Below are 23,743 nucleotides of genomic sequence, written 5' to 3' on the forward strand. Positions count from 1 at the left end.
TTAGAAGGAGTATGAAGTCGCCAGCTGTGTTTCTCTGCAGGTTCCCCAGCACTTGGTCCCCCAGCCCACCAGGTATATCAGGACCAGCTGTGTCTTAAAATTCATCATGTCAACCTGGGCAGAATTCACATGTATTCTTTTATCCATTGATGCCCTGCTGCATTCTACAATAGAGCTGAAGTCTTTTGTACAGAAATGTATGTTGTGCCAAAGGAAAACAGGAATGACTGAGGCAGAAGAAGAAGAAATACAGACGGCAGAAGGATAAAGTTAGGAAAGAATGTGCTCACATCACTGACTCCCATAATTCCTGGATGAGTGCTGGAGGTGAGGCACATACACCATGTGGCCAACAAGCCCTCCCAAGAGTGGACCAGCAATATTCTCCATCCTCATTGACAGTCCTCACCTCCAGGCTTCCTAGGAGACATTGCTATGGAGCAAGGGCTCTGGTGGCCATTATCCTGCCCAGGGACAACAAGGCATCTAGGAAACAAATCATGCAGGGGCAGGTGTTTGCTCTGACCAGCCTTCTGAGTGACAGTTGGCCCCAGACGCTCCTTGTGAAGGCGCATGAGCAGCCTGGGTGTGCCCTGGCTAAGCCCTGTTTCTGCACAGCCCGGCTGCATCAGCAGTGTGGATCAATACCAAACACGGGGTCCTCAGCGGGCAAGTGGACAGCGGCTTTCTCACAGGCAGTGACTCAGCAGGAAAAACGAATCAGAAAAACAAGCAAAAGTGCTTGTCTTTGAAGAATCTGACACGTGGACTCCCGGGGCAGTCCTGCAACCCACGAGTGCCTGAGAACATTTCCCAAGCTAGTCCAGCCCCCCTAGCTCAAGGCGGTGAGGCTCAGCATTAGAAAGGGGGTCTCCATTCTCCCCAGGCCTTCAGATGACAGCCTATGGCAAATAGGCTGGTCTCAGCTGGTGCCCAGCACCGCACATGCGCTCTGACATCATTTGCCCTCTCCAGAACCCTCTTGAGTCCCAAAGCATCCCATTGAATCAACAGTCATTTATTCCTTTGTCCACTTTGCGAATTATCAGGTACTGGGGAACAGGGATGAATGAAGACATGAGCAATGCTCCTTGACAGAACTCACTACCTGGCAGGCAAGTCCAGCTTTTTAAATTAAAATTAAAAAGTAAGGCTTGCGTGAACTCTATTTGAGGTATATATAGGTTCGAGTCAGGACACAGTTGTGGGAGGAGAAAGAAAAGTCATAGAAAAGTCCCCGATGACGAGACTTGATCTCTCTCCATCACCGGAGATATGGGATGGAGGCTGTGGGTAGGCAGAAGGTGAGGGCACCGCAGGTCCTTCAGGGAGAGGGAGTGGTGCTCCATGGAGGGGGAAAGACCTGGTTCCTTCTCGGAGCTCTAAGTGCCAGATCCTGACCAGAGCTGAGGCTGGAGAGCTGGGCGGCCCCAAGGCACGGAGGGCCTCCTGCTCAGAGCAGGTCATCCCCTCCCCTCGTCACCTTCACCAGCCCTGACTCTCCAGCCTATTTCAATGCCCATGTTGCCCTCCTACCCAGAAGCATCATTAATATTTTAATCTGTCAGCCTGCTGGTTTCCCCATCAAAACTTAGATCCTTCTTGTGTCTCTCCGATCGACAGCATTCACCGAAGTCCTCTGTACTCCAGCCTGCTCAACCAGGGAAAGGAGCTGGAGGTGCGGGGATCACGGCACAAGCAGACCCGGCCTGGGTGAGACGAAGTGTAGGAAGAGCAATATTCTAGTTCCTAAGGCAAAAGGACACTTACCAGCAAAGATAAATTACGGGATTTTTTTTTTTTAATTAAGATCTTGAGGTTTTCGGGGAATCTTATTACTGGTGATTGACAATCAGCATTGTGCTCAGGTATTTGTCATGTAAATTCTGCATCTATCCAGCAGCTTTAACCTGTCAGAGCCATTCATAATATTCTTTGGAGGGTTTTCTTTCTGTTTGCTTCATGGTTATTGCTTTTAACCTGAAAACAGGAAAAAAAAGAAAAGAGAGAGGGAGGGTCCCATCCCTGTTCCGAATGGGACACCCCTTTAGTAGACCTTCGCCATTGCAACTTCAAAGCCAATACGTCAACAATAAACAAGAGTAAAATTTCCTTTGGAGACTAGGACATGAACAACAATGCCTTCCCTGCTCTCAGCTCACTAGAGCCCAGCTGGTGGGGCTCACGAGACAGAGGAGGGATGGGGGCCTCTCCGCCTGGCCCCAGTGCCACTTTCTGAGGGACTCCCAAGCGCCCAAGGCGGGGGATGTAAGAGAAGAAGACGTACTCTTGCTCTCAGTGAGAACAATATGGCATCAGGGGAGAAGATTAATGCACGATAAATAGAGAACAAAATACGGAAAGGTGTCACCGAGAGGGAGGCTGCCTACCGGAGCGATACTAAGAGCACAGACTCAAGTCACAGATCTGGCTTCAGGTCCCAAGACCTTCACTTACGGACTTACTAAGAGCTCGCGGGTAGTCTGATTCTTCAACTATCAAATGGGGACGTTATCAGGCCCACCTCACAGAGTCCCCCTGTGAAGATGACCTGAGCTGATGGGTGTAAAGTCTCCAGGACGGGGTAACTATGCTCAGGGTCTGACCACGCCACCACCCCCTTTCCCTCCAGCCTTTGGGTCACACCTTTGTTGGGGACCCATCTTTCCTCTAGAGGTCCCACTGTGCATGCTGCCCGCCTCCTGGCATGTGCTCTCGGCCTGCTGCCCAGGAAATGAGTGTCCTCCATCCTTTCTCTCTCGAGGCATCAGAGAGTAGAGACCACTCCAGCTAAGGCCAAGGTCAAGGATAAATAGAGTCAAGGAGAAAATGCAAGTCATCCTCTAGCAAGAAAGACCCCCGAGGTGAGCAGGGTCTGCTCCCAGATGTCCTAGGAGGGGGATCCTCCAACTGGGCCCACAAGAGGCCTTGCAGCAAGAAGTACGAACATCCTGAGGTCTTCATGCAAGGAGGAGGCTGAACCACACGCAGAGGCCACGTGCAGCCTCCGGTCAGCAGCCCCAGTGGAGCACAGTCCTTGAGTCATCCCAGCCCAGGCATCAGACATGGGGGTGAAGAAGCTTCCAGATAATCCCAGCCAACCCCCGATCACTCAAGGCCACAGGCATCACAGAGCAGGGACAACTCATCCTCCCGCCCGTCTGTCTAAATGCCCGAGCCACAGGCTCCGTGAGCATAAGAAAATGGTTGCTGCTTTACATTGAGAAGTGGGGGGGTGGTTTGCTCGGTAGCAATAGATAACCAGAACCGCCGCGTCTTTGATGCCAAGTTTTTTACATCCTTGGGCTTACTTTATCTTTCTAACAGTGTCTTGAGATAGGATTTAATACACTCACCTGAAAGATGAGAAATCTGACTCTCAGAGAAGTTATGTAACTTTTTCAAGATACCACAGCTTCTCAGTGGAATAATCAGGACCCACACACTGAATCAAGATTCATGTGCCATTCACACACCAAGCATCAGTCAGCCACCCCGAATTAAGAGAACTTTTAAAATAAATCAGGTGTTGTCCTCAGTACCTGAAATGGCCTATTTACATATATTTTATATGCTGATAACACTCACCTCTGAAATAAAGTCATTTGGCTGTCAAAAAAATTTTAAGAATACCAAATCCTAGCCACCAGAGCTGGGCCATGTGACTGAAGCTAAGCTGGACTAATTCACCTCAGCCCGCTCAGCTGACAGTGGCTCGGCGCACTAAGTCTCTCAGAGAAAGGGCAGAATTTGTACCTGTGGGATTTTTCACTGCCTCACCTGAAATGACAGAAGGGCTATAGTAACTCAGACGCCTCGGTAAACTGGGGTGGGTGGAGGGGAGAGATTTCCAGTTCCCCCGATGTTCCCACACCAGTGAAGGAAGCACTGCAGACAGAGGTAACTGCTTTGCAAATTCACTTATAGGTGCTTTGGGAAAATGCTGAAAATAGACACTGGAGAAATCTGGCTGCGATCAGAGGCACCAGATGTGGTCCCAGACACGTGGATGATGTATGCTGGAGGCATCAGCCTAATTTAACACATTCCCCCACCCCGGGGGTTGGGGGGGGCAGGCACCTACTTCAGTCCAGATCTTGAGGAAGGAGCTAGGGCAACCCTGCCCTCAAGGGACCTTCAGAGTTCTGGGCCCCAAGGAACAGTCCCTCAGCCCCAACAGGCCCGGGGCTGCAGGGCTGCAGGACCCTGCACAGTGCCTTGTTTCAGGCAAGCCCTCTCAGCCAGGGTGGGTGTGAAGGCCAGGATAAGGGCCCCACAGAAGGTCTCCAAGTTCAGCAAAGGGAGACACCTGTCACAGGTATCAGAGTCCTCCAAATGCCCTGCAAGATGTCACAGCTGCCAAGCGAGTCTGAATATGCAAAGGTATTCCAGCATTCAGATCCCGAAATATCAGGTTTCCTATAGAGAGGGGCAGCATGAGAGCCCAGGGATAGTGCATGAGCTCTCTATAAAATACTTTGTCTTGTTTGCTCCTTCTATCTGTTTGGGCTCCCTTGGGAGCAGGCCCCACCTGAGACAAGGATTTGAGTGCAGGTGTTTTATCTGGGAGGTGATCTCAGGAAAGACCAGCAGAGGAAAGGGTAAGTGACTCAGGAACAAAGGGTGGAAACTGTGGGTGAATAGAGGCCAGACCTGGGGGGACCCCTAGAGGACTATGTAAAAGGCTGCGATGTTCTCCCACCTGAGGGACGAGGGAGTGGGGGTACTGATCCACCAACTCCTGTCAGTCATGGGTGTAGGACCTGGGGGTGTTAATTCCCTAGGTCTTCTGACCTGGCACACACACACAGGCAGAGAGGGCTCTCATGGCCAGAGAGAGCTCACAAACAAAGGGCCACTAGTGCCAGAAGTTGGGCCAGAATCCATGAAAATAGCAGGAGCAGAGGGAAGGTGGGCAGGGCACCCTCTATGGCCACACAAATCCCCCCAAACACACACACCCTCATGGCTACTGACTAATCTCTATCCAGGCTGCATCGTATTGAGTCTGCTGACAATGTATGCTGGAGAGGGGGTCAAGACCTGCTATAAGGCCAACCTGGAGTTCACATCCACTCTGGGGAGGAGGCCTCTAATTCTAAGCCACTGGTAGCAGGTGCCACCTAGCTGGATAGCTGTTCTATTTCCCTAGTCCAGCAGAACAGGGTAGATGGGGAAAAGAGCCGGCCCCTCCCCTTCTTTGAGGGATTATAGGTAGAAGAGAGATCTGGTTTTATGACCACTCTCTGGTGTAGAGAGGTCTGCCCTTGAGCCTCCTGGCAAAAAAAAAAAAAAAAAAAAAAAAAGAGGTGGGGCGAATAGGCATGAGAGCTCTAATGGGGGTATTAGAAATATTTTAAAACTGATTTATGATGACAGTTGCACCATTTGGTAAATTTATTCTGAAGATCACTGAAATGTATACTTGAAATAGGTGATTTTTATGATGTATAAAATTTGCCTCCATTGGTTACAAAAATTGTGTTTTTTTAATAAATAAATAAATAAAAATTTAAAAACCACAGTATTCCACTGCATCCTAGGACTGCCTGAGTGTAACCCCTGACCTTAATTGCTGCCTGAGAGTGGCGTATCGGGGACTTGAGAGACTCCATCTAGGGCATTTTTTCCCTTGGAGAGTGAGCCGATGCTGAAATAAGAAACAAACATAGAGAAGTTCTGAAGCATCCTGAAATGCCCACAAGATACTAGAACGCCATGCCGCGGACATCTGTTTCACTCCCCAAATCTTGTCAGAAACACTTTTGTCTGGCTGTTAGAGGTATTTCGTACAACCTCAGGCTTTTCCTGCCATGATTTCCCCTTTCCCAAGTTCAGCTATTTCAGATGACTCAGGATGTAAATTTCCCAAGAAGTTAAAAAAGATTCCACTTTCTAAAAAAATCCCCAAGGAACCCGTGTAGGGAGGGATAAACCAAAGCAGTCTCGTCTCGGAGGAGGAGGCATTTTAGTTTGCTAAGTTGGAAGGGTGGGCGTGAGAACCTTCCCTCCCACCCAAGCCTCCTCCTTATTCCACACAAGCTGGGTCTGTTTGGGAGTTTGCAGGGAAAGCGCTTTTAAATGCGAGGCCCATCGTCCATTATAATTGAAAATATGGTGACGCATAAGAGATTATGTTGATTTTAGAATCAGAATGTCAACCGGGTCTTCTCATTTCCGAAATACATACATCCCTGAGAGCCCTGAAGTTACTGTTGAGCTGAAATTTTTATAAACTCAACCCCAAGTCAAATATTATAGAACTACCAAATGTCACTGAACTACTTATTAAGGGGATATACCATTTCCCATTAAATCAAAATATTAAAATGCACTTTCATCTCAAAATTGCTGAACTCTCGTTGGCAATTCAGTCTCTCTTAGTAACACCTCAAGCTTATGTGAAGGGAGAAAAAACAAACAGAACTTAAGGATTAATTACAAAATACAAACCCTCATTCCTCTAAATTATCAATGAGAACACTAAGGAAGAATTTCCTACCCAAGAGAACAGTGTTTTATCTCTGAAATATCAGTATTGACCATAATAAATAATATAGCCAGTTTGTTAGCATTTACTCCATCTGGATATAAACATAAAATGCTGTTTTTTTTGCCCCCCACAGGACTGGGCCACGTTCTCCCTTCTCAGTGGACGACAACTGCCTTAAAGATAGTCCTGCCCAATTCTACAGCTTTTCATTCTATTACTTAGAGTCAATCCAATTCATTTTTAAACTCCAGTCTCCTATCTGATCCAAAGATCTGCTCCTCCCACAAAGGCAAAGCACTCCAAAGTCTCCTGAAGGAGGGGCCCAGTGTGGTCTGCTCTCTCCCCGTCACCTCCACCCTATTCTTCTGCTTGTGAAAGAGAGAAGCAAGAGAGGAGAAAGCAAGCCACGTCTCCATACTTAACCAGGCAAAGGTGTGGTCCTCTCTTCCGCTGATCTAAGTGATGCTCCAGCACATGGCTTATGGGCTCAATGTGGTCTTCCAACCTGCCCCCAGGAACGCCTTATTCTTCAGGTGTGAAATAGGACAATCTCTTTCAGCTGTCCACCAGCTGGTGGCATTTTCCCTTTTACCCCAGAAGGTCCCCAGAAAGACTACAGTTTCAGAATCTGTCTACCTTTCAAGGCAATTTCACCTGCAAGTACATATAGGATCCAGCTTTGGTACCTCTTAGAAGCAGGAACTTAGGAGTCAGGGTGTGTGTGTGTGTGTGTGCGCGTGTGTGTGCGCGTGCATGCGTGTGCATGTGTAAGCATTGGGGGTGTATCCTCCAGGCACCTCTCAGCCTGAGCATCCCCCAGCACACCATCTAGAGTGCCATAGTTCTCTTCCTTATACTAATGGCACTCAAATGAGTCAGCCAAATAGTCTTTGTGTAGCTTTAATAAACCCCAAGTTTCTCAGGAATGCAATCATCCTTTGAATTAAGGCCAGAGTGTACTTTGTCTTGTTCAGAACTTCACCGGAAGTATTTCATTTCTTAACAGCACCCCAAGACTGACCGTGATATTTGATCTGATGATATAAACACATTGATCCACCTGCATTTGTCACTGTGGAATTGAGCAAGCATCTCATTCACTACTTCCTCTAGTATAGTTGGGCGCAAGCATTACCTGCCATTTTATTGTACATTATTTTCCTTTTAGTTCCTGTATATTTCAGTTAAGGCATTACACTGATTTGTTATGGTACATATACAAGCAAGCAATAACATCGGCAAATTTCATTTCAGGATAATAGTGGGGGCACTACAAAATATTTGCTGTGAAAAGGAACCAGTGGTACTGAAGAAATGCAAACTGGTGGTCTAGATTCATGATCCTTTCTGTTTATTTCTCTGTTGTGAACCCTGAGCCTTCAGCCAAACCCTGTTGGGCCCAAGCTCTAGCCTTGATACCTAAAGGGAAATGTTGTTCCCACTTGAGCCAGAGTTACGGGAAGCGGGCAGCTCTGTCCTGTCAGGGCCACTGCCCCAGCCCAGGTAGGGAGCAGCAGCATAATCTACAGGAAAACTCCTGCCTCAAGGAGAAGGGGGGCTTTAGGGTCAGAGACAGGGTTGTTTGCCACCAGCCCCACATCCCCCTGCAGAGCGCACAACCCCCAGAAGCCTCCCTCCCAACACCAGCCTCAGAAGTTCTGGCTTTGGGTTTGGATGGAGGTGATGTTTCCCTGTGCACAGTGTCAAAGCTTTAACACTCAGAGCTGAACCAGCATCTCCTTAGATCCAGAAGTAAATGTTTTGACTTTGAAGGATGCCCATTTGCTCATTTTGGGGGGACTATGTACACAGTCTGGGAATCTCAGAGCAGCCAGAAGTCGGCACCTGTTTCTGCCCACCTGTGTCCCTAGCTGGGGTGGGAGAGCTCCAAGAGCCTCATCACATGTGGTCATCTCACTCCAACTGATAACAAAGCTGTTCCAGCTAAAAATCTCATCCTTGCTTCTTCATCTACATGCGATATCACAAGCTGTAAATCACTTTTTCCTTATTTTATTTTATTTTATTTTATTTTATTTTATTTTATTTTATTTTATTGTTTTTGCAAATCACTTTTAATGACTTGTTTGGAAAAGGAGACATGCTTTAGACAAGTAGAATTTCTACAATCTGGGGTTGAAGTGGATGCAAGGAGGATCTGCAGAAAGACCGGGGTGAGTGAACCCAGCAGAGCATTAGACCCGCAACAACCGATGGTTACAATTTAGTTCTCATCAGCGCTGTGACAGAAGATGTTCTCCCAAATAGGTGGTATTCAGTGCTACAGATTAAAGAGGGAGCTTGTGACTAGGCTTTTTTATTGATGGGAAAGTTAATTTACATTAATTATCCCGGAAGGATGTACACTCAGGAAATGGCCCCAGAAATCATCAGCCTCAGAGGTTCAAGGCCCTGAGCCATCTAACCTCCCAGTCCCTAACTTGTCTCACCCACAACGTGTCATGTGCCCCCAGCCTGGCTCCATCTCCCCATCTCTAAATGCTCCAGCTCATGATAGCCAGCGCCCAGCCCACGATGCTGACCTTCCTAACTGAATCCTCCTACTCCACAAGCCCTACTCTGGTGGGCTTGCACTGGGAAGATGGGCACTGGGGACCCAGGGGGATAAAGGAGAAAGAGGAATCAAGGGAAACTCCATCCCATCCCCACAAGGCAATAAGCTGGGTTCTAGGGAACTCCAGCCATCCCACACCCTGGGCGAGACCCTGTGCGAGACCCTAACCTTCTGGGGACACAGAATGAGGATGTCACAGACTCTGACCTCAACGGTCAGACAGGTTAAAAAAAAAAAAAAGGATCAGGCAGTTTAGTGAGGATCCAGCAGGTGGGCAGGGGGCAAGCTGGTAAGCTGCACCATAGAGGTCCATATATGAGCCATGGAATGGCGGCAGTGGGTAAAAATACCTCTTGGGGCTGCCCAAGGATGGATCCCAGAAGAGGCTGCCAGGCAAGGCAAAAGCAGAAGGGGCAGGAGCTGGATGTGCAGAGTCACAAGAAGGCCCAAACAGCCGGGAACGGGGATCCTTCATGAGTCAGGGTGAAGCATGAGGATGAAGCGTGGAGAGAGGATTCGCTCATTCGGTGGCTCGGGCACTGTGCTGAGTGCTGGGCTCTGCTTACATGAGCTCACCTTCAAGCCCAGTGACACGTGGGCAACAACTAAGGGCCTTCTGTGATACGCCAAGGACTTTATCCTGAAATGAAGCAACACAGAGGAATTCTGAGCAGGGAGTGACCAATGGAGTGTGTGTGTTTGGAAGTTCCACCAAGGGTTGCGTAGCATTGGATTGAAGAGGGATCAGCCCATCAGCTGGTGGGGTGAAGAGGTATAGTCAGGCAAGGGGAATCCAAGCGACCACATGCTCTCTGAGCAGGGAGGCCCCTGCCTCTGCATCCCTGGTCCCCTGCACTGAGCTGGCTGCAGTAGAAAGACAAGAGTCAGGGGTATAGAGCCTGCCACAAGAAGCAAGGACCAGAAACAAGAATATCCCAGGACGCTGAAGAACACACTCAGAACAAGAGACAGAGCAGGACCAGTGTCCTACAGACTGCTGAGTCAGGCGTGCTGGGCGCCGCTCCGGAGAAGCCCTGCCCTGCCTTTAAGCAGATGCCATCAAGCTGGAGAACCACGTGCGTCCTTGTGGTTAACGGAGGAGACATGCTGAGCTGGGTGTCCGTATCCAGGCAGTGCTTCTGTGGCTGGGTCTGAGCACCGCCAGTCTGCACACCCAAGGCTCTTGCACTACAGTGGACGGCGATCCCCTCCCCCTTGCCTCTTGGGATGCCTCCTTAGATGCTCAGGTGGCTTGGCTGAGGATTACAGGGCTCAAGGTCCCCAGAAATCAAGGCTGCTTTGGTTCTGGGGACAGAGGTTGTCCAAGTGCACATCTGCACCCACAGCCACAGAAGACATCCACACCAATAACTAGGTTGTCTCAATGTCAGGACCCAAGAGTGAAAAGACACTCAGGACCCACCAGAGCCAGCAGTCAGCAGGAGCAGAAGCCCAGCTTCCTAAGGATCTATAGTCAGCCACTGCCAGCTTTTAGATGACAGTAGGTGCCTCACATAGACTCAACCCTGGAGGACCTCCACAATTTGGGCACAGGAGCTAATACCATTCTAATATGGGTTGAATGTCATGACAGAGACCCATCTGTCTCATACGCCCCCCCCCAATGCCTTCCAGACAGCTTGTCATGTTGCCCAAAATGCCACCAGTGTGCAAAGGCTTAACCCTATGGGTTGAGCAGTGCCCTCTCTTTCTAAATGCAAACATGGCCAAATGAGATCATGCATCGTGTCCCTTTACCTTAGTTTACAGAGAAGTCAGAGTGTTTCCTCTCTGATAAGAAGACAGAAGTAGAGGACTAGGGCACCGTGTCCTGTAGACTTGAGGCAGGGGCAGCTCCAGATTTCCTCAAATGGAGCCCATTTGGTTGTAAGTGCGAATGAGGTGACTTGTTTCAAAGCTAGTGGCTGCCTAGAGAGCCCTCCATCTTCCGTAAGATTAGGTGACTCTGATCAATAGAAGTAGCAAAGTTTTCTCAAGAAGCTTCTAATCACATTTCCCATTGGACAGAGAAAACAAATTGTGAGAGCAGGATGATGACGATTCTCACCATTATTAGTAGCATTTTAAGGAGTGACTTCCAGGGAGCAGCCACACCCCACCTCCCAAAGGTCTTGAGAGAGATCCTGGAGGAAACAGGGGAGCAGGAAGAGACACTGCATGAGGGGAGACAGTGGATGAGAAGGAAGCTGAAGGTGGCCCAGCAGTTCAGTCAGCCCTTCCCTTCTCCCTCGTGAGCTCCGGGACAAGAGATGGGACACATCTAAAAGGAAAACTCCACCTTCAAGCCAAGATTCTTGGCTGGTCTGACCTGAGTTCCTTCACATAAGAGGACTGGAATGTAACTACTGGGAGACTAGGGTAAATAGGAGGCAGGGGGTTGCTCAAGAGGAAAAAGATGCAAGTTCCAGTTTTAAAAAAAAATGCCTTCCTCATGACCGCTAATGAAAAGAAGAGTAAATCACCAAAACATCTTAAACATCATTTTAAAATTAATAAACAAGATACAAGCATCTTGATATTTCTGACGATGATGCAATAAAGTCAAAAGAATTGGTTTTCTTTTGGAGAAAAAAATAACCAACAAAAAGAAAGTGAAATCTAGGTCTTGAATGTGGAATTCTTTTTACTCTGATTATAAATGCTTTTAGGCTTTTCTCCTGCTCCAAAGGACCGCACACCTTCCTACAAACAAACAAAAACACACAAGAAAGGGAGAGGAAGGAAGGGAGGGAGGGAGGGAGGGAGGAAGGAAGGAAGGAAAGAAGGAAGGAAGGAAGGAAGGAAGGAAGGAAGGAAGGAAGGAAGGAAGGAAGGAAGGAAGGAAGGAAGGAAGGAAAGAAGGAAGGAAGGAAGGAACGAAGGAAGGAAGGAAACTCTTAAAATACCATGAACTGCAAACTCAGTATTTTCTCTCATTCCCCAGCATTTCTGTGAGTCTCCTGAGTGTGATGGCTTGTCTTTTAGTTCTTGGCTCTAAGCCCTGATTCTTAAGCCCTCCCATACAGGGTCTGGAAGAAAGAATTTGGAGCATTCTGCAGCAGACAAGGGTGCCAGAAGTGCTGGCAGAGCACACCGAACTGAGATTCCAGGACTGTGTGGGCTTAAACTGTCCTTACCTGACGACTTGGAACATCAGAGTAAGTGGTCTTCTAACTCCAGAAGCAGAGAAGACTCCCCACCTTCCCAAACTGTTCTCCTACATCCTAGTTCACGTCTAAATACTAGGGATGTGCTCCTTTGGGTTAACATTACCCTTGGTAGGTTTGGAACCATCACCTACAGGGCAGACTATTATCTGAAACACACTGCATTTCAAAGGGTTTGTGGAATATACTGAACATCTGTCCCTAGGAGAGCACCTGTGGGTTGGAGAACTTGAAGGAGCAGAAAGAGTTGCAAAAATAAACATTCAGAAACTCAAACCACTAAACACACATCCAATCAAGCTAGAGAAATTCTTACGGGGTCTCCTCCCCTGATTCTTCATAAGCTTCTGTAATGAAAAGCCTGCCTTCCTGTCCCCTGGGCGCACGTGCCAGGGGGCAATGACAGTAAGTCTTGCAAACAGGCATGGCTCCCAAAGGAGACCAACCAGGCGTTCCTGGGGACAAGCTGCTGGAGAAGCCCCATCCCTCACTCAGGAAACTCCTTGAGAAGCAGGCTTCCAGCTAGATGGGGAGCAACTCCTTCCTCTCTCAGGGCTTCACTCTCCATCCCAGCAGGTAAAGGGACAGCGGTCTCGGCCCCCATTTCAGGCAGGCCCCAACAGAGACCCCAGATGAAGACGTAAGGCCCCATCCCCATCTCCCTGGCCCTCCGTGTTTTTTCTCCGGTCAGCCTCCAAAGGGCTTGTTCACCGGCTTGTTCTCAGTGTCCAGACGGTCAAGTGCAGGGAGGGAAAGGAGGAGCAGCCGGCCCAGAGGAAGAGGACCCTCTGGAAACGCCAGTGGAGCACTGAGCACCCATCACCCACACTCACTTGGGGATGCCCTGCCCACAGCCAGACCCAGGGCTGCCGGGGTACATTCTGTGAAATGAAGCAGACGTTTCCTTAAAGCACTGGGCCTGAGCATCGGGTAGTGTTTCCTGACAGCACGAGGGAGCCTGTCTCCCCACCTGTGTTCTCCAGCTACAGAAGTCCAGGGTAAACCGTCCTGCTGCAGAGAAAGTCGTAAATAATGCATCTTAAGACCCAGACTTCAATATTTTTGAAGGGTTTCATTTCTCCTCCCTTCCAACTTTGATATATGTACTTACTTAATAAGGGTCTGGGGAGGGTTAATTGAATTAATATATGTAAAGTGCTTAGAGTTTGAAGAGAATACGCAATATAAATGGAAGTGTCACTAAAAAGGTTAATCGAATTTACATCTAACACTTTCAGTTCATGGTGTTAATGAACTATATCCTTTTAGAGAGTGATTAATTTATAGAAATGTGATTATTTGTCCTAATGCTATATATGGGTTGGCTTCTCCTATTTCTGTAGCTAACTTTATAGGAGAATTCAGCATTTTATAAATTAAAATAATAAATCAAATACCCCCATAATGGTTATATTTCATTAATTATAAGGAGACATGAATTAGATTAACATTTATCTGTTTTAATTAATTTGCTGCAATGCAGTTATCCATGCAAATTGGAAAACGACACATCAACTTGACATAATATTAACAGTTTTGACTGGTTCTTCCCTGAAAATTTATGTCCCTGCAGCTGCTGCCTCCCTGGTGTAACCACGGTGACCACCCCCCCGTGTGACACACACAGGCCTTATATCAAAGGACTGGGAAGGGCTTTAATGCTAAATTCAGGCTTCTCCTGAAAATATCATTAATTAAATTGGTAAGACAGTATAAACCCAGAAGGATGTAGTGTTTTGTTTGGGGGGTTTGAGTCCTGAATTCTCCAAACAAATTTCTTACATCTGATTGCCTTATTTTCTTAGGGACTTTATCCTTCCAAAGGCGTTCAGAGCCGCTTGCACATGAATACTCAGAACTTTCTTGAGCAGAGGAGGGAGGTGCCCCCGTGTCCTTTCTGCTTGGGGAAAAGCAGATCCCAGAGGGCAGAGTGATTTGCCCCGAGACTCACACTCATCAGTGGATCCAAGTCACGTGACCTGGAGACCATGCCTTTTCTTCCTTCTCCACCACAATTTCCTTGTCAGATTTCTTTGAAAACTGCAGATTTGTTTAACTATATAATACAACAGACATCACAGAAATGCAGCGACAGAAAGTCACAAAAATGATGTGTGGTATTTTTTTTTAAATCAGCAAAATTTAAGTTAAATTTCAGCTAATTAAGCATTTTTAGAAGCAATGACAGTGGCATCTGTGGCTTTTCTCAGTGACAGTTCCTGTGGCCTCTGCTGGACCTGACTCCTTCCCACATTTTGTTCTCCCAGCTCATCTGCAGAACTGAGTGTTTCCAACCTTTACAAAATGAATGCTGTAATTGGTTTGGAAGGAGAGTCAGCTACCTAAAGGGGAGAGGTCCAATGTGTAGTTCTTACCAGTGACCAAAGGCAGGGAGTGGCCCTGACTGGGAGAAGTGTGCAAGGGCAGCAGCGTGGGTGGCATCGTCCTGGCATACAGCCACTCCCTCAACACCCAGCCTTCACTCTGGACCTTGGATAGTGCTGGGCACTGGTCCCACAGAGGTAAGCAGGATGCTTCCCCCTTAAGGGGCTCACAGTCTGCCTGGGGAGACAGAGAGACAACAGGCACTTTGATGGGGGCAACTAGAGGTGGTGAAATAAAAAGGGACAAGGCCCCCACCCCAGGAGCAACCCGTGCAAAGAAATGAAGCATTCCCTAGGGAACTGTCAGCCATCGGGATGGGGTTGGGGTGCCCTTCTCAACCTTGGCTGGGCTTCAGAAACACCTGAGAGCTTTAGACAAAATCCCAGGTCCTAGCCTAGAGTGATGACATCAGCATCTCTGCAGGTGGGGTCTAGACATCCATGTTATTTTAAGTTTCTCAAGTGGATTGACTGTGCATCCAGAGTTGAATCACTGACACAGTGGATAAGAGAGTAGTCTCCAAAACTGGACCTTGTCCGTTCTAATCCCAGCTCTACTGTTTTGCTAGGTGAGTGAACTGGGTAAATAGCTTAACCTGCCTGGCCTCAGTTTCCTCACCTGTACAACGGGGATAGTAAAAGCACACACCAGACTGAGCAGCTGAAGGGTTGAATGAGGATTTTTTTTAAGTATACTTGATTTACAATGTTGTGTTAGTTTCAGGTGTGCAGCATGGTGATTCAGTTACTTATATACATATATACGTACTTTTTCAGATTCTTTTCCATCATAGGTTATTACAAGATATTGCATATAGTTCCCTGCACTATACAGTAGGTCCTTGTTGTTTATCTATTTCCTATGCAGTAGTGTATACCTGTTAATCCCAGGCTCCTAATTTATCCTTCCTTCTTCTGCCCCCCAAATGAGTATTAATATCTATAAAGCACTCAGAACAGCACCTGGCACACAGTAAGTTCTTGATAGATGACAGTACTTACTACCTGGAATCTACTGGAAAGTTCACCAAGGGAAGAGGAGGCCAGATGAGAAGTGAGGGGAAAAAATCATCAACAGACTTTTATGTGAGGTTGGAGAGTTTGGATCTGTCTTGAGATGGCTGGGATTTGTCATCAGGGATGAGGCTCTCTGTTCTAAGAAGGTAACTAAGCCCCTGAGCATCCTGGCTTCAGAGCAGGCTTGGGTTGCAAGGGCGAAGGCAGAAGTTCTCCGCAGTACTTGGTGCCCAGGCCTTTGCTCTATGAATGCCTGAGCCCCGTGAAGGGGTTAGGGTAGGGATGGGAGAGGGGGAAGGTGGGAGGAGGACTGGTTTCATCCAGGTGGCCTGTTCCAGCTCTGATCCCCACAGCACCCCCGGGGCAGTGGCTCCGAACTGTCATGTGAGGATTGGACTTCAGGCGCTGAAGCCCCAGTGGCAGCAAAGATTCTGCTGCCTGTGGAAGTAGTCAGCCTGGGACATCACGAGGCCATGCTTTTCAGACAAAGAGCATCACAAGGCGAACCTGTGAGGGGTGGAAACTGGAGGCAATTTCAAGAGTGTTACGCTATTCTCAAAATCCTGGGACCCTATCAGACCCTAGCATGGATGGTGAAGTTTGGAATTCATGATGACTGGGATGGAATTTCTCATGGGCCTGGTGGGACTGGGGCTCATGCCATCCATCCTGGCTGCAGTGTGAGGGATGGGATGAGGAAGAGATTTTGAATAAGGCAGTAGCAATGGGCATGGAGGGCAGTGGGAAGGCTCTAGGTCTTTATGGGCAGGGCAAACTGGACACGACGAGGGGTGGGTAATGACGGAAGAGGAGAGCTAGGAGTGCTGGAGGACTCCGGGCTCTGGCTTTGGTGAGTGTGTGGGTCTTTACCTTTCACCCAAATAGAGGCCACAGAGCCAGCAGCAGACTCCTGGAGGGAAGATGAGAGGCTGGGTTGGTGCTAGTGGGGCTGGTGGTGCCCCAGGGCATCCTAGAGGGACAGACATTGAGTGGACCTCTGAGCGGGGCTCAAGATGAGCTAGGAGAAAAGAGATGGCCCTGGTGAGGACTCATGTGAGCTAGGGACAAGCAAGGTCTTGAGAAAGTACTGGAGACAAGTGCCTGTTCTGAAGATTAGAAAAACCACCAAGGAGTGGCTTCAGGTGACATGACCCAAGATATCTCCCTGGTGCAGGATTAAAACCAACTGCAAGCAGCCTGACCCCTTGGTCTGATTCCCGGCTCTGCTGCTACATGCCCTACGGTGTTCATATACCAACCTATAAAATGGGTGTTTGTGAAAAAGACAATTGACATATATAAAATAGTGCAAAAGGTGGCCTTACAAGCAGTCAGATCGCTGCTACTCCACCTATGTCATCTCCTTCCACCCTTGCCACGCTCACCGTTCAGCATCCCCTCCTCATTCTCCCCAGGGACCGGGCTTCAAGTACATCTAATACACTTGTGAGTGTTTGTGGTAGCTACTTAAAAAAAAGGAGTCAGAGAAGGGCTATGTTTAACCCAAATGATGACGGCTGGGAGGTCTTCCTGGAGCAGGAGAGCCCTCCAAGCACGTCTAGGACCATGCAATGCAGACAGCTGCCCTTTCTGTTTGAGGCCAGGCAGATGGGAGGTGAGGAAGGCTTCCAGCTGCCTAGACAAGAAGAGAGAGGTCATGCTCATTCCTGATGGAGAAGTGAATCAGACAGTGAAGTGTCCCGAGAAGCTGGTTCTTTCAGCAATTTTGGAGTGAAATCCAAATGTTCTCAGAAAGTGACGAGATGCCTCCCGGGGCAGAAGAGTGTCTCTGGCCCCACTCAGAGCCTTCCTCGAGCAGACAACACATCACTCTGCCAGGAAAGCCCGTGCAGTGTGGGAAATCCACGTCTCCCACACTGTTCTGGGTTCAAATCTCAGTTCCACTGTCTCTAAGGTATGAGACCACGGGCAAGTTACTTTCCTTCTCTGGGCCTCAGTTTTCTCCTCTGTAAGGATGGGATAGTAATTCTACCCGCATCATAGGTAGATCAGACCAACTGGAGCTAGATCAAACCAACTGACACATGCAAAGTGCTTAAAATAGTGCCTGGCACTCAGTATGCATTCAGTAAACATCCACTCTTATTAGCTCTGTAATCTGTATGCACAAATACATTTGTCCAGGGCCGAGCTCCCTCCTCACTCCAGCCTGTGTACCAACCATAGGCATTCTTACCTTGCATTACCTGTCCTGCCGCCCCCACCATCTGCTTACCTAATGCCCACTCACCCATCAAGACCCTTTTCCTTTTCCCCATAAATCTTTCCTGGCTTCTCCTATCCTTGTCAATGTTTGCCTTTCCTACAAGACTTCTTTGGGATCTTTAATGCGCAATCTACCCTTTCCTCATAAGCTATCAAGTTCTCCAATAGCTTGTGTCATGTGTGACGCTTGCCCTAGACAGAGTGTGAGCTCTTTGATATCTGAAATTTGTTTTATCTTTTTGTTCCTCTCACAGAGAATAACAGGAGACTCAGAAATAGCTAGCTGTTGGCTGATAAGGCAGGAAGCACGTTTGGTTTGGCCTCTCACCCCAGGCATCCTCCTCTGACTAGTGCCCTCTCCTGCCTTCTGCCTGTTGCTCCCCCAAAGCTCACAGCCTGACTGTTGTGGATGTTTGTGTTCCCCCAGAATTCATATATTGAAACCCTACTCCCAATGTGATGGTATTAGAAGGCAGGGCCTCTGGGAGAACCTCTCCTTATAACCCAAATCACAGCACATTAGGATTAGAAGAGGTCATAAGGGTGGAACCCTCATGAATGGGATTAGTGCCTTTATAAGAGTCGAGAGAGAGCTTGCCTCCTCCCCCTGCACGCCACGCATAAGGGCACAGTAAGTCGGCAACCCAGAAGAGAGCTCTCACCAAAACCCAATCATGCTGGCACCCTGACCTTGGACTTCATCCTTTAGAACCGTAGAAATCAATGTCTGTTGCTTATAAGCCACCCAATCTACAGCATTTTTGTTACCATAGCCCCAGCTGATGAAGATGGTGAACTTCTGTTCTATTCCAGGCCAATGTCTTCAGCTCAGCACTCCTCCCCCAGCTCAGTCCTCTCATGGTCCATCCGCAAACCCACCATTCCAATGAAACCATTTCCACTGGGTCCCAACAGTGGTGGGCTAGCTAACAAATAATACAATAACCTTCTGTCTCAAGCTGTCATTTGGTTATCGCAGCTTCAGTTACCCCCTTTCCACAGAAACACGCATCATCCCCACAGAGGTTGCCGGTGTCTTAAGCAAAAAAAAAAAAAAAAAAAAAAGCCTCTCTGCTTCCCGGGATAGCAGAGCTGGAAGGAAAAGCTCACTGGTCAGGGTTCTCCTTACAACCCAGATCACAGCAATAAAGCTCTTCTTCCAGAGACCAGTACCGCACACCTTCAGCACTGACACATAGGAACATGTATTTATATAGATAGCACGCAATCCTGAGTCCTTCCTCAGGACTGGCCCTGCATTAAGTGGCAGGGATTTGGAGATGAATGAGACAGGGGTCCTGGCCTCGAAGGCATTCAAAGAATCAGATGTTTTCACAATTCAAGCCAAATGTCTCTCTGTGCGTGTATGTCTTTATATATGATTACGTCCACACATATGCACATACAGAGAGAACAGAGTTTGAACAGAGGGAAGGTATGAACAAAGCTATTGAACTGCCAAGAGCTCAGTCAGAAAAGGAGAATGCCACCAAATTTCAGATGCTAGAACCAGTGTTTAAACCATCAGTAATTAGTCACTGTGTATTTAGTGCTGTTACAAGCCATGAACTAGGCTAAGTGATTTCTAAACACTATTCCTGACAACCACTTGGCAAGGTAGATCTTTGTATCCCCATTTTATAGATAAGGAAACTGAGGCACAAAGGGATTAACTAATTGGCCCAAGATTATGTAGCTAGGAATCAGCAGGGCCAGGATTGGAACCCAGGTTTGTCTGGCTACTAAGCCCAAATTTTACTTCCTATAGGACAAGAGAAAACATTTAAACTATCTATGCCAAGAAACAATAGGATCACAACAGCAAACAGGTGGATTCAGTAAGCCAGTCATTACTGACTGCTCAGCTCACATCCGGAGGCCAAGCAGCAGGGTGGCCTTGGAGATGCAGGGAGAATCAGGATGAGAGTCCAGCCCTCAGAGCTTACAGGGCAATGCTGGAGCCAGACAGGGAGCACAGGTGCCCCAGAGTGAGAGCCACAGCCTGAGGGACCAGCCTGGGGACCAGTCGGGGTAGGCTCCCAGGTGAGACCATGTCCACACCTGGTGGTGTCTTGAGTCACAGAAGAAATTAGGCTGAGGAAGGCAGCCTTCTAGCCTGAAGACATAGCCCAAAGGGCCCAGGGCAGGAGCAAGCACATCCTGGTCCAGGAACCACAGGTGCTTCCGGGTAAGTGTAGGTCAGAGTGCACCCTCTGGCGCAGGGCTGAGAGCTTTTTGCCATTTGCACTTTAGTTGTTGGGGAAGTAACTGTCACACTCCTAGGAGACACATGCTATTTCCCCAGAGGTGAAATGGGACAGTTATCATAACAATTCCATACCACCTTCAGCCCTGCAGGAGGTTCTGCGTGTGCACTTTGGAATATGTAAGGATGGTTTGTGAATCTGTGAGAGGGAGGATGCTTGAAGCAAGAACACAGGTTTCCATGGATGAGAGAAATGCCCACTCCTCTCACCTCCCAACAGGTCCCTTTAAACAACAGCCCTGGACTCCCCCTACCACAGGGGCTCCTGGGGATGTCAGAGATACAGTCGTCTTCCCTGTAGTCGAAGATCTGCCCTTCAAACCAAAGGGGAGACTATCTGATGAACTGTCAGGGGGCACTAGGCATGGTGACCCTTCTCATTCTCACGCCAGTGTCACATCCTCCACTGGAGGTCCTGGCAAGTCATTTACCCTCTCTCTGACTTAGTTTCTTCATCTGTGAAGCAGGCAACCAATACCAGCCCTGCGTAGGCTGTAAAATTTAGAGACAGATCAGGTAAAGGAATTATTAGCGCAGTGCCTGTTACACACTAAGGAGAGGTTCCACAATCTGCAATTACTACAAGTATATCATGCTATACAAATATACTGTTACAGTTCTGCTCTCTTACCTCCCTATGACCAAATGCTGCTCTCGCAAGCCCTCTTCCTACCCCCATACCATAGTACTATGCTTGGCACAAACTCTGCCTGCTGTCATTCTCTTAAAATGTCCACATTAAAGACAAAAAATCTTGTCCAGCTAAATCAAATCTCTCAAAGAAAGGTAGTAGTGAAATGGGAATGGGACGGGGGGCGGTCTTCCTATATTTGCTAAGAATGCTCCAGGGCACTGAGCCAGGCTCTGGGCACACAGGGGGGCACCACCTCAGTTGTTACTGGTAGTCTATACTCAGGTACCATCCTGAACACCCTGTGCCTGGATGCTGAGAACTGAAAAAGGTTTGTGTACCAGGTCCTTAAGACCTGAGACCACTGATATGTCACCAAATGTAGCACAAATCTTAAGATGTTTGTCTACATTGTATTGCCTTTTTTCCTTCTGGATGTGACACATCATTCTCTGCTTCAGAGGCTCCTTGGGTCCACACAACACCTTCCTAGCTTTGCTCATAAAACATGTGCACAGAATCTGGTCTTTTCAAGGCATTCAGGAGATGCTTTGTTTGTCTGTTGTGAATAGCCAAGATACAGGAGAATAAAGGTAAGAGGTTATAATAACTGCCTAGCCACCGCATTATTTCTGAAGTTGGGATTATGTTTGCACCAAAAGTGCAGTGATTCTGTGAAAACCTCAAACAGTTCCTGGGGATTGGCTGCTCGGTTCCCTACCACAAGAAGTAAAAAACACAAAGGCAGAACCAGCTGTGTGCCACAAACACGACATCATACACCAGCCCAAGCCGGGAGGATGCGCTTCCAGACAGTTGTCTGGAGGGTGCATTGAAGTCAGCCAGGCAGCTCGACGCCACACTCCCAATTTTCCTCTACACATTAATACAGAATTGTATGGAAGAAGAAAGCTATAATTCGTTCAATCTTCTTTGCATGCCGTTCTGACTTTTCTCCTTTTTAGTGATGGGAATAATAACCACACGAACCTTAGAAACGGCCAAGTCGTTGCAGGATGTGTCATCCAGGAAGCATCCCTTCAGTATCTCCAGTGCTCCTCAGAGATGATGTGAAATTTGGAAACATAAAACGCATGTGCATTGTAACAAGGAAAGTAAGTCCTGTAAATACCAACTAAAGTGTCATAGTAAATGTCTCTGTTTTGATCAAATACTACACATTTGTCTTTAAAAAAAAAAAATGGAGCTGACAGCGCCCTTTGCCGCCCCCTACTGGGTGGAAAGGGAAAGGAAAAAAGAATGCGGTGGATTCAGACAGCAACTTACATTCCTCAGAGCCAATCAACTTTTTACATTAGAAAGACAAATGGGTTGTTTTCACCACGAAATGAATATGTTCTGAGTAGGGAAGATGAAAGTCTTGGTTAAAATGCACATAATTATTCATATAAAAGTGAATCATTGAGAGCCTGGATTTTTTTTTTTCTTCTCAATCTTTCTCTTATCTCTACCAAGCTTTCAATTTCTTCCTAGGAACTCAATGGTGCACACAAGCACACCAGGTCTTCTTCCTAAACGAGTTTTCCCCTTTCTTCATTTGCTGTGAGCAACACCCCCCTCCCCGTTTGTAGACATCTGCTCATACATACACCATTTGCTCTGCTACCAAACGACGGAAAAAATCTTCAAAAACATGTCATCTGCCTGTCTAACGAAGTGTCTATATATTGGGCAGGAAAGAAAAAGGTTTGGAAGTTCATTGTTTTTTATTCTTATTTTCACCAAAACAACAGTCTCTCGGACCAATCAGCGACTCCTTTCCACATTCGTTTACCTTTGCCACATGTTTGAGACATTTTCATAATCAGTTTTTCTTTGTCTTCCCCAAAAAGAAACTACCTCTCAAGGATACAGAGGTGGGGGAGGTGGCGGGGGTAGGGGTGGTGAATTGCTGAAAAGAAATAAGATGTGCTTATAAAATAATGTCACCAAAAACTAATGTCTCGTATTCTTCTCAATTGTATCACTCTCAAGTTGCGGGAGAGGAATTTCCGAGGTCCAGAGAAGGTCAACTGTCTGCCTCGCACTCTCCCCACCCACCAAGAGTAATTAAACATAGTATACATTCCCTCCTGAGCCACGGGTAAGTTACAGTTCAAAGGCAGCGTGCAAATCAGGTTGCCTTTAATAGTGGGCCTCTTAATCTACAAGCGCAAACTCCTCCGTCCTCTGATGAGGGTCAGACAACATGCCAGTGACCACGTTCCTCCCCCAGCTGGTTACCGGGAAGATTTGACCACAGAGCTTAAACCAAGCGCACGCCCTCCTAGTCAATTGCGCAGAGAATCAACAAGTTATCACTGAGCTGGGAGCTCCAGCCCAGAACAGCCACTGCTTCCGCAGCGTCGACCGCCACCCACCGCCACCCACCATAGTCTCTGCTCTACCCTGGCCTCTCCTCTCACGGTCCAGCAAGCACGTGACCCTCAGTTTCAGATCCGCCCTCCTGGCGTCCCGACCCCAGCGCTCCTCCCCGCGCTCCTAGGCAGCAGTCAAATTCCGTGGCTCGCCTAGCCAGCCTACAGTCTCCCGACAGCTCCAGGCGTTCACCAGGATCTTGCTTCCTCCCGCGCAGGAGGAGTGGGGAAGGTCAAGAACTCCAGACTAATAGGGTTGAGGGGACGGAGGTCACCAGATTCGGCGTCTCTGCGCTCGGGTACTGAAGCAGAGTCGGAGAGGCTGTGCGGAGCGTCACATCCCGCACTTCTTCCGGGCTCCATGGCCCACCCGTGGAGGGCGTGCGTTCCCAGGGGAGCCATAGCCGCCCTGGGGGAGCCTGAGGTCAGCCAAGAAGGCCTCCCCTGGAGCCCCTAAGTTTCCACCCCATCCTCTATCTGGGAGACGAGCCTGCTCCCCTCTTTGAAGGCTCTGCCGCTAATCCCTCCCTCCCAGCAAGAGCAGGCAACTGCCTCTCCGTGCCGCGCCAGCGCCCTGCTCCAGCCGTTCCCCGGCGGAAGCCACTA

At 48.2% G+C, this 23,743-nt stretch overlaps 1 protein-coding gene across 4 annotated transcripts in view; it reads right to left on the bottom strand.

Annotated features, from left to right (window-relative positions):
* CLSTN2 (calsyntenin 2) overlaps nt 1-23,743 on the bottom strand; it is a 578,332-nt gene that overhangs the window by 553,611 nt on the left and 978 nt on the right. The window lies entirely within an intron of this gene.

This window comes from Camelus ferus, chromosome 1, assembly GCF_009834535.1.
Source record: "Camelus ferus isolate YT-003-E chromosome 1, BCGSAC_Cfer_1.0, whole genome shotgun sequence".
In the NCBI taxonomy this organism is placed as follows: domain Eukaryota; kingdom Metazoa; phylum Chordata; class Mammalia; order Artiodactyla; family Camelidae; genus Camelus; species Camelus ferus.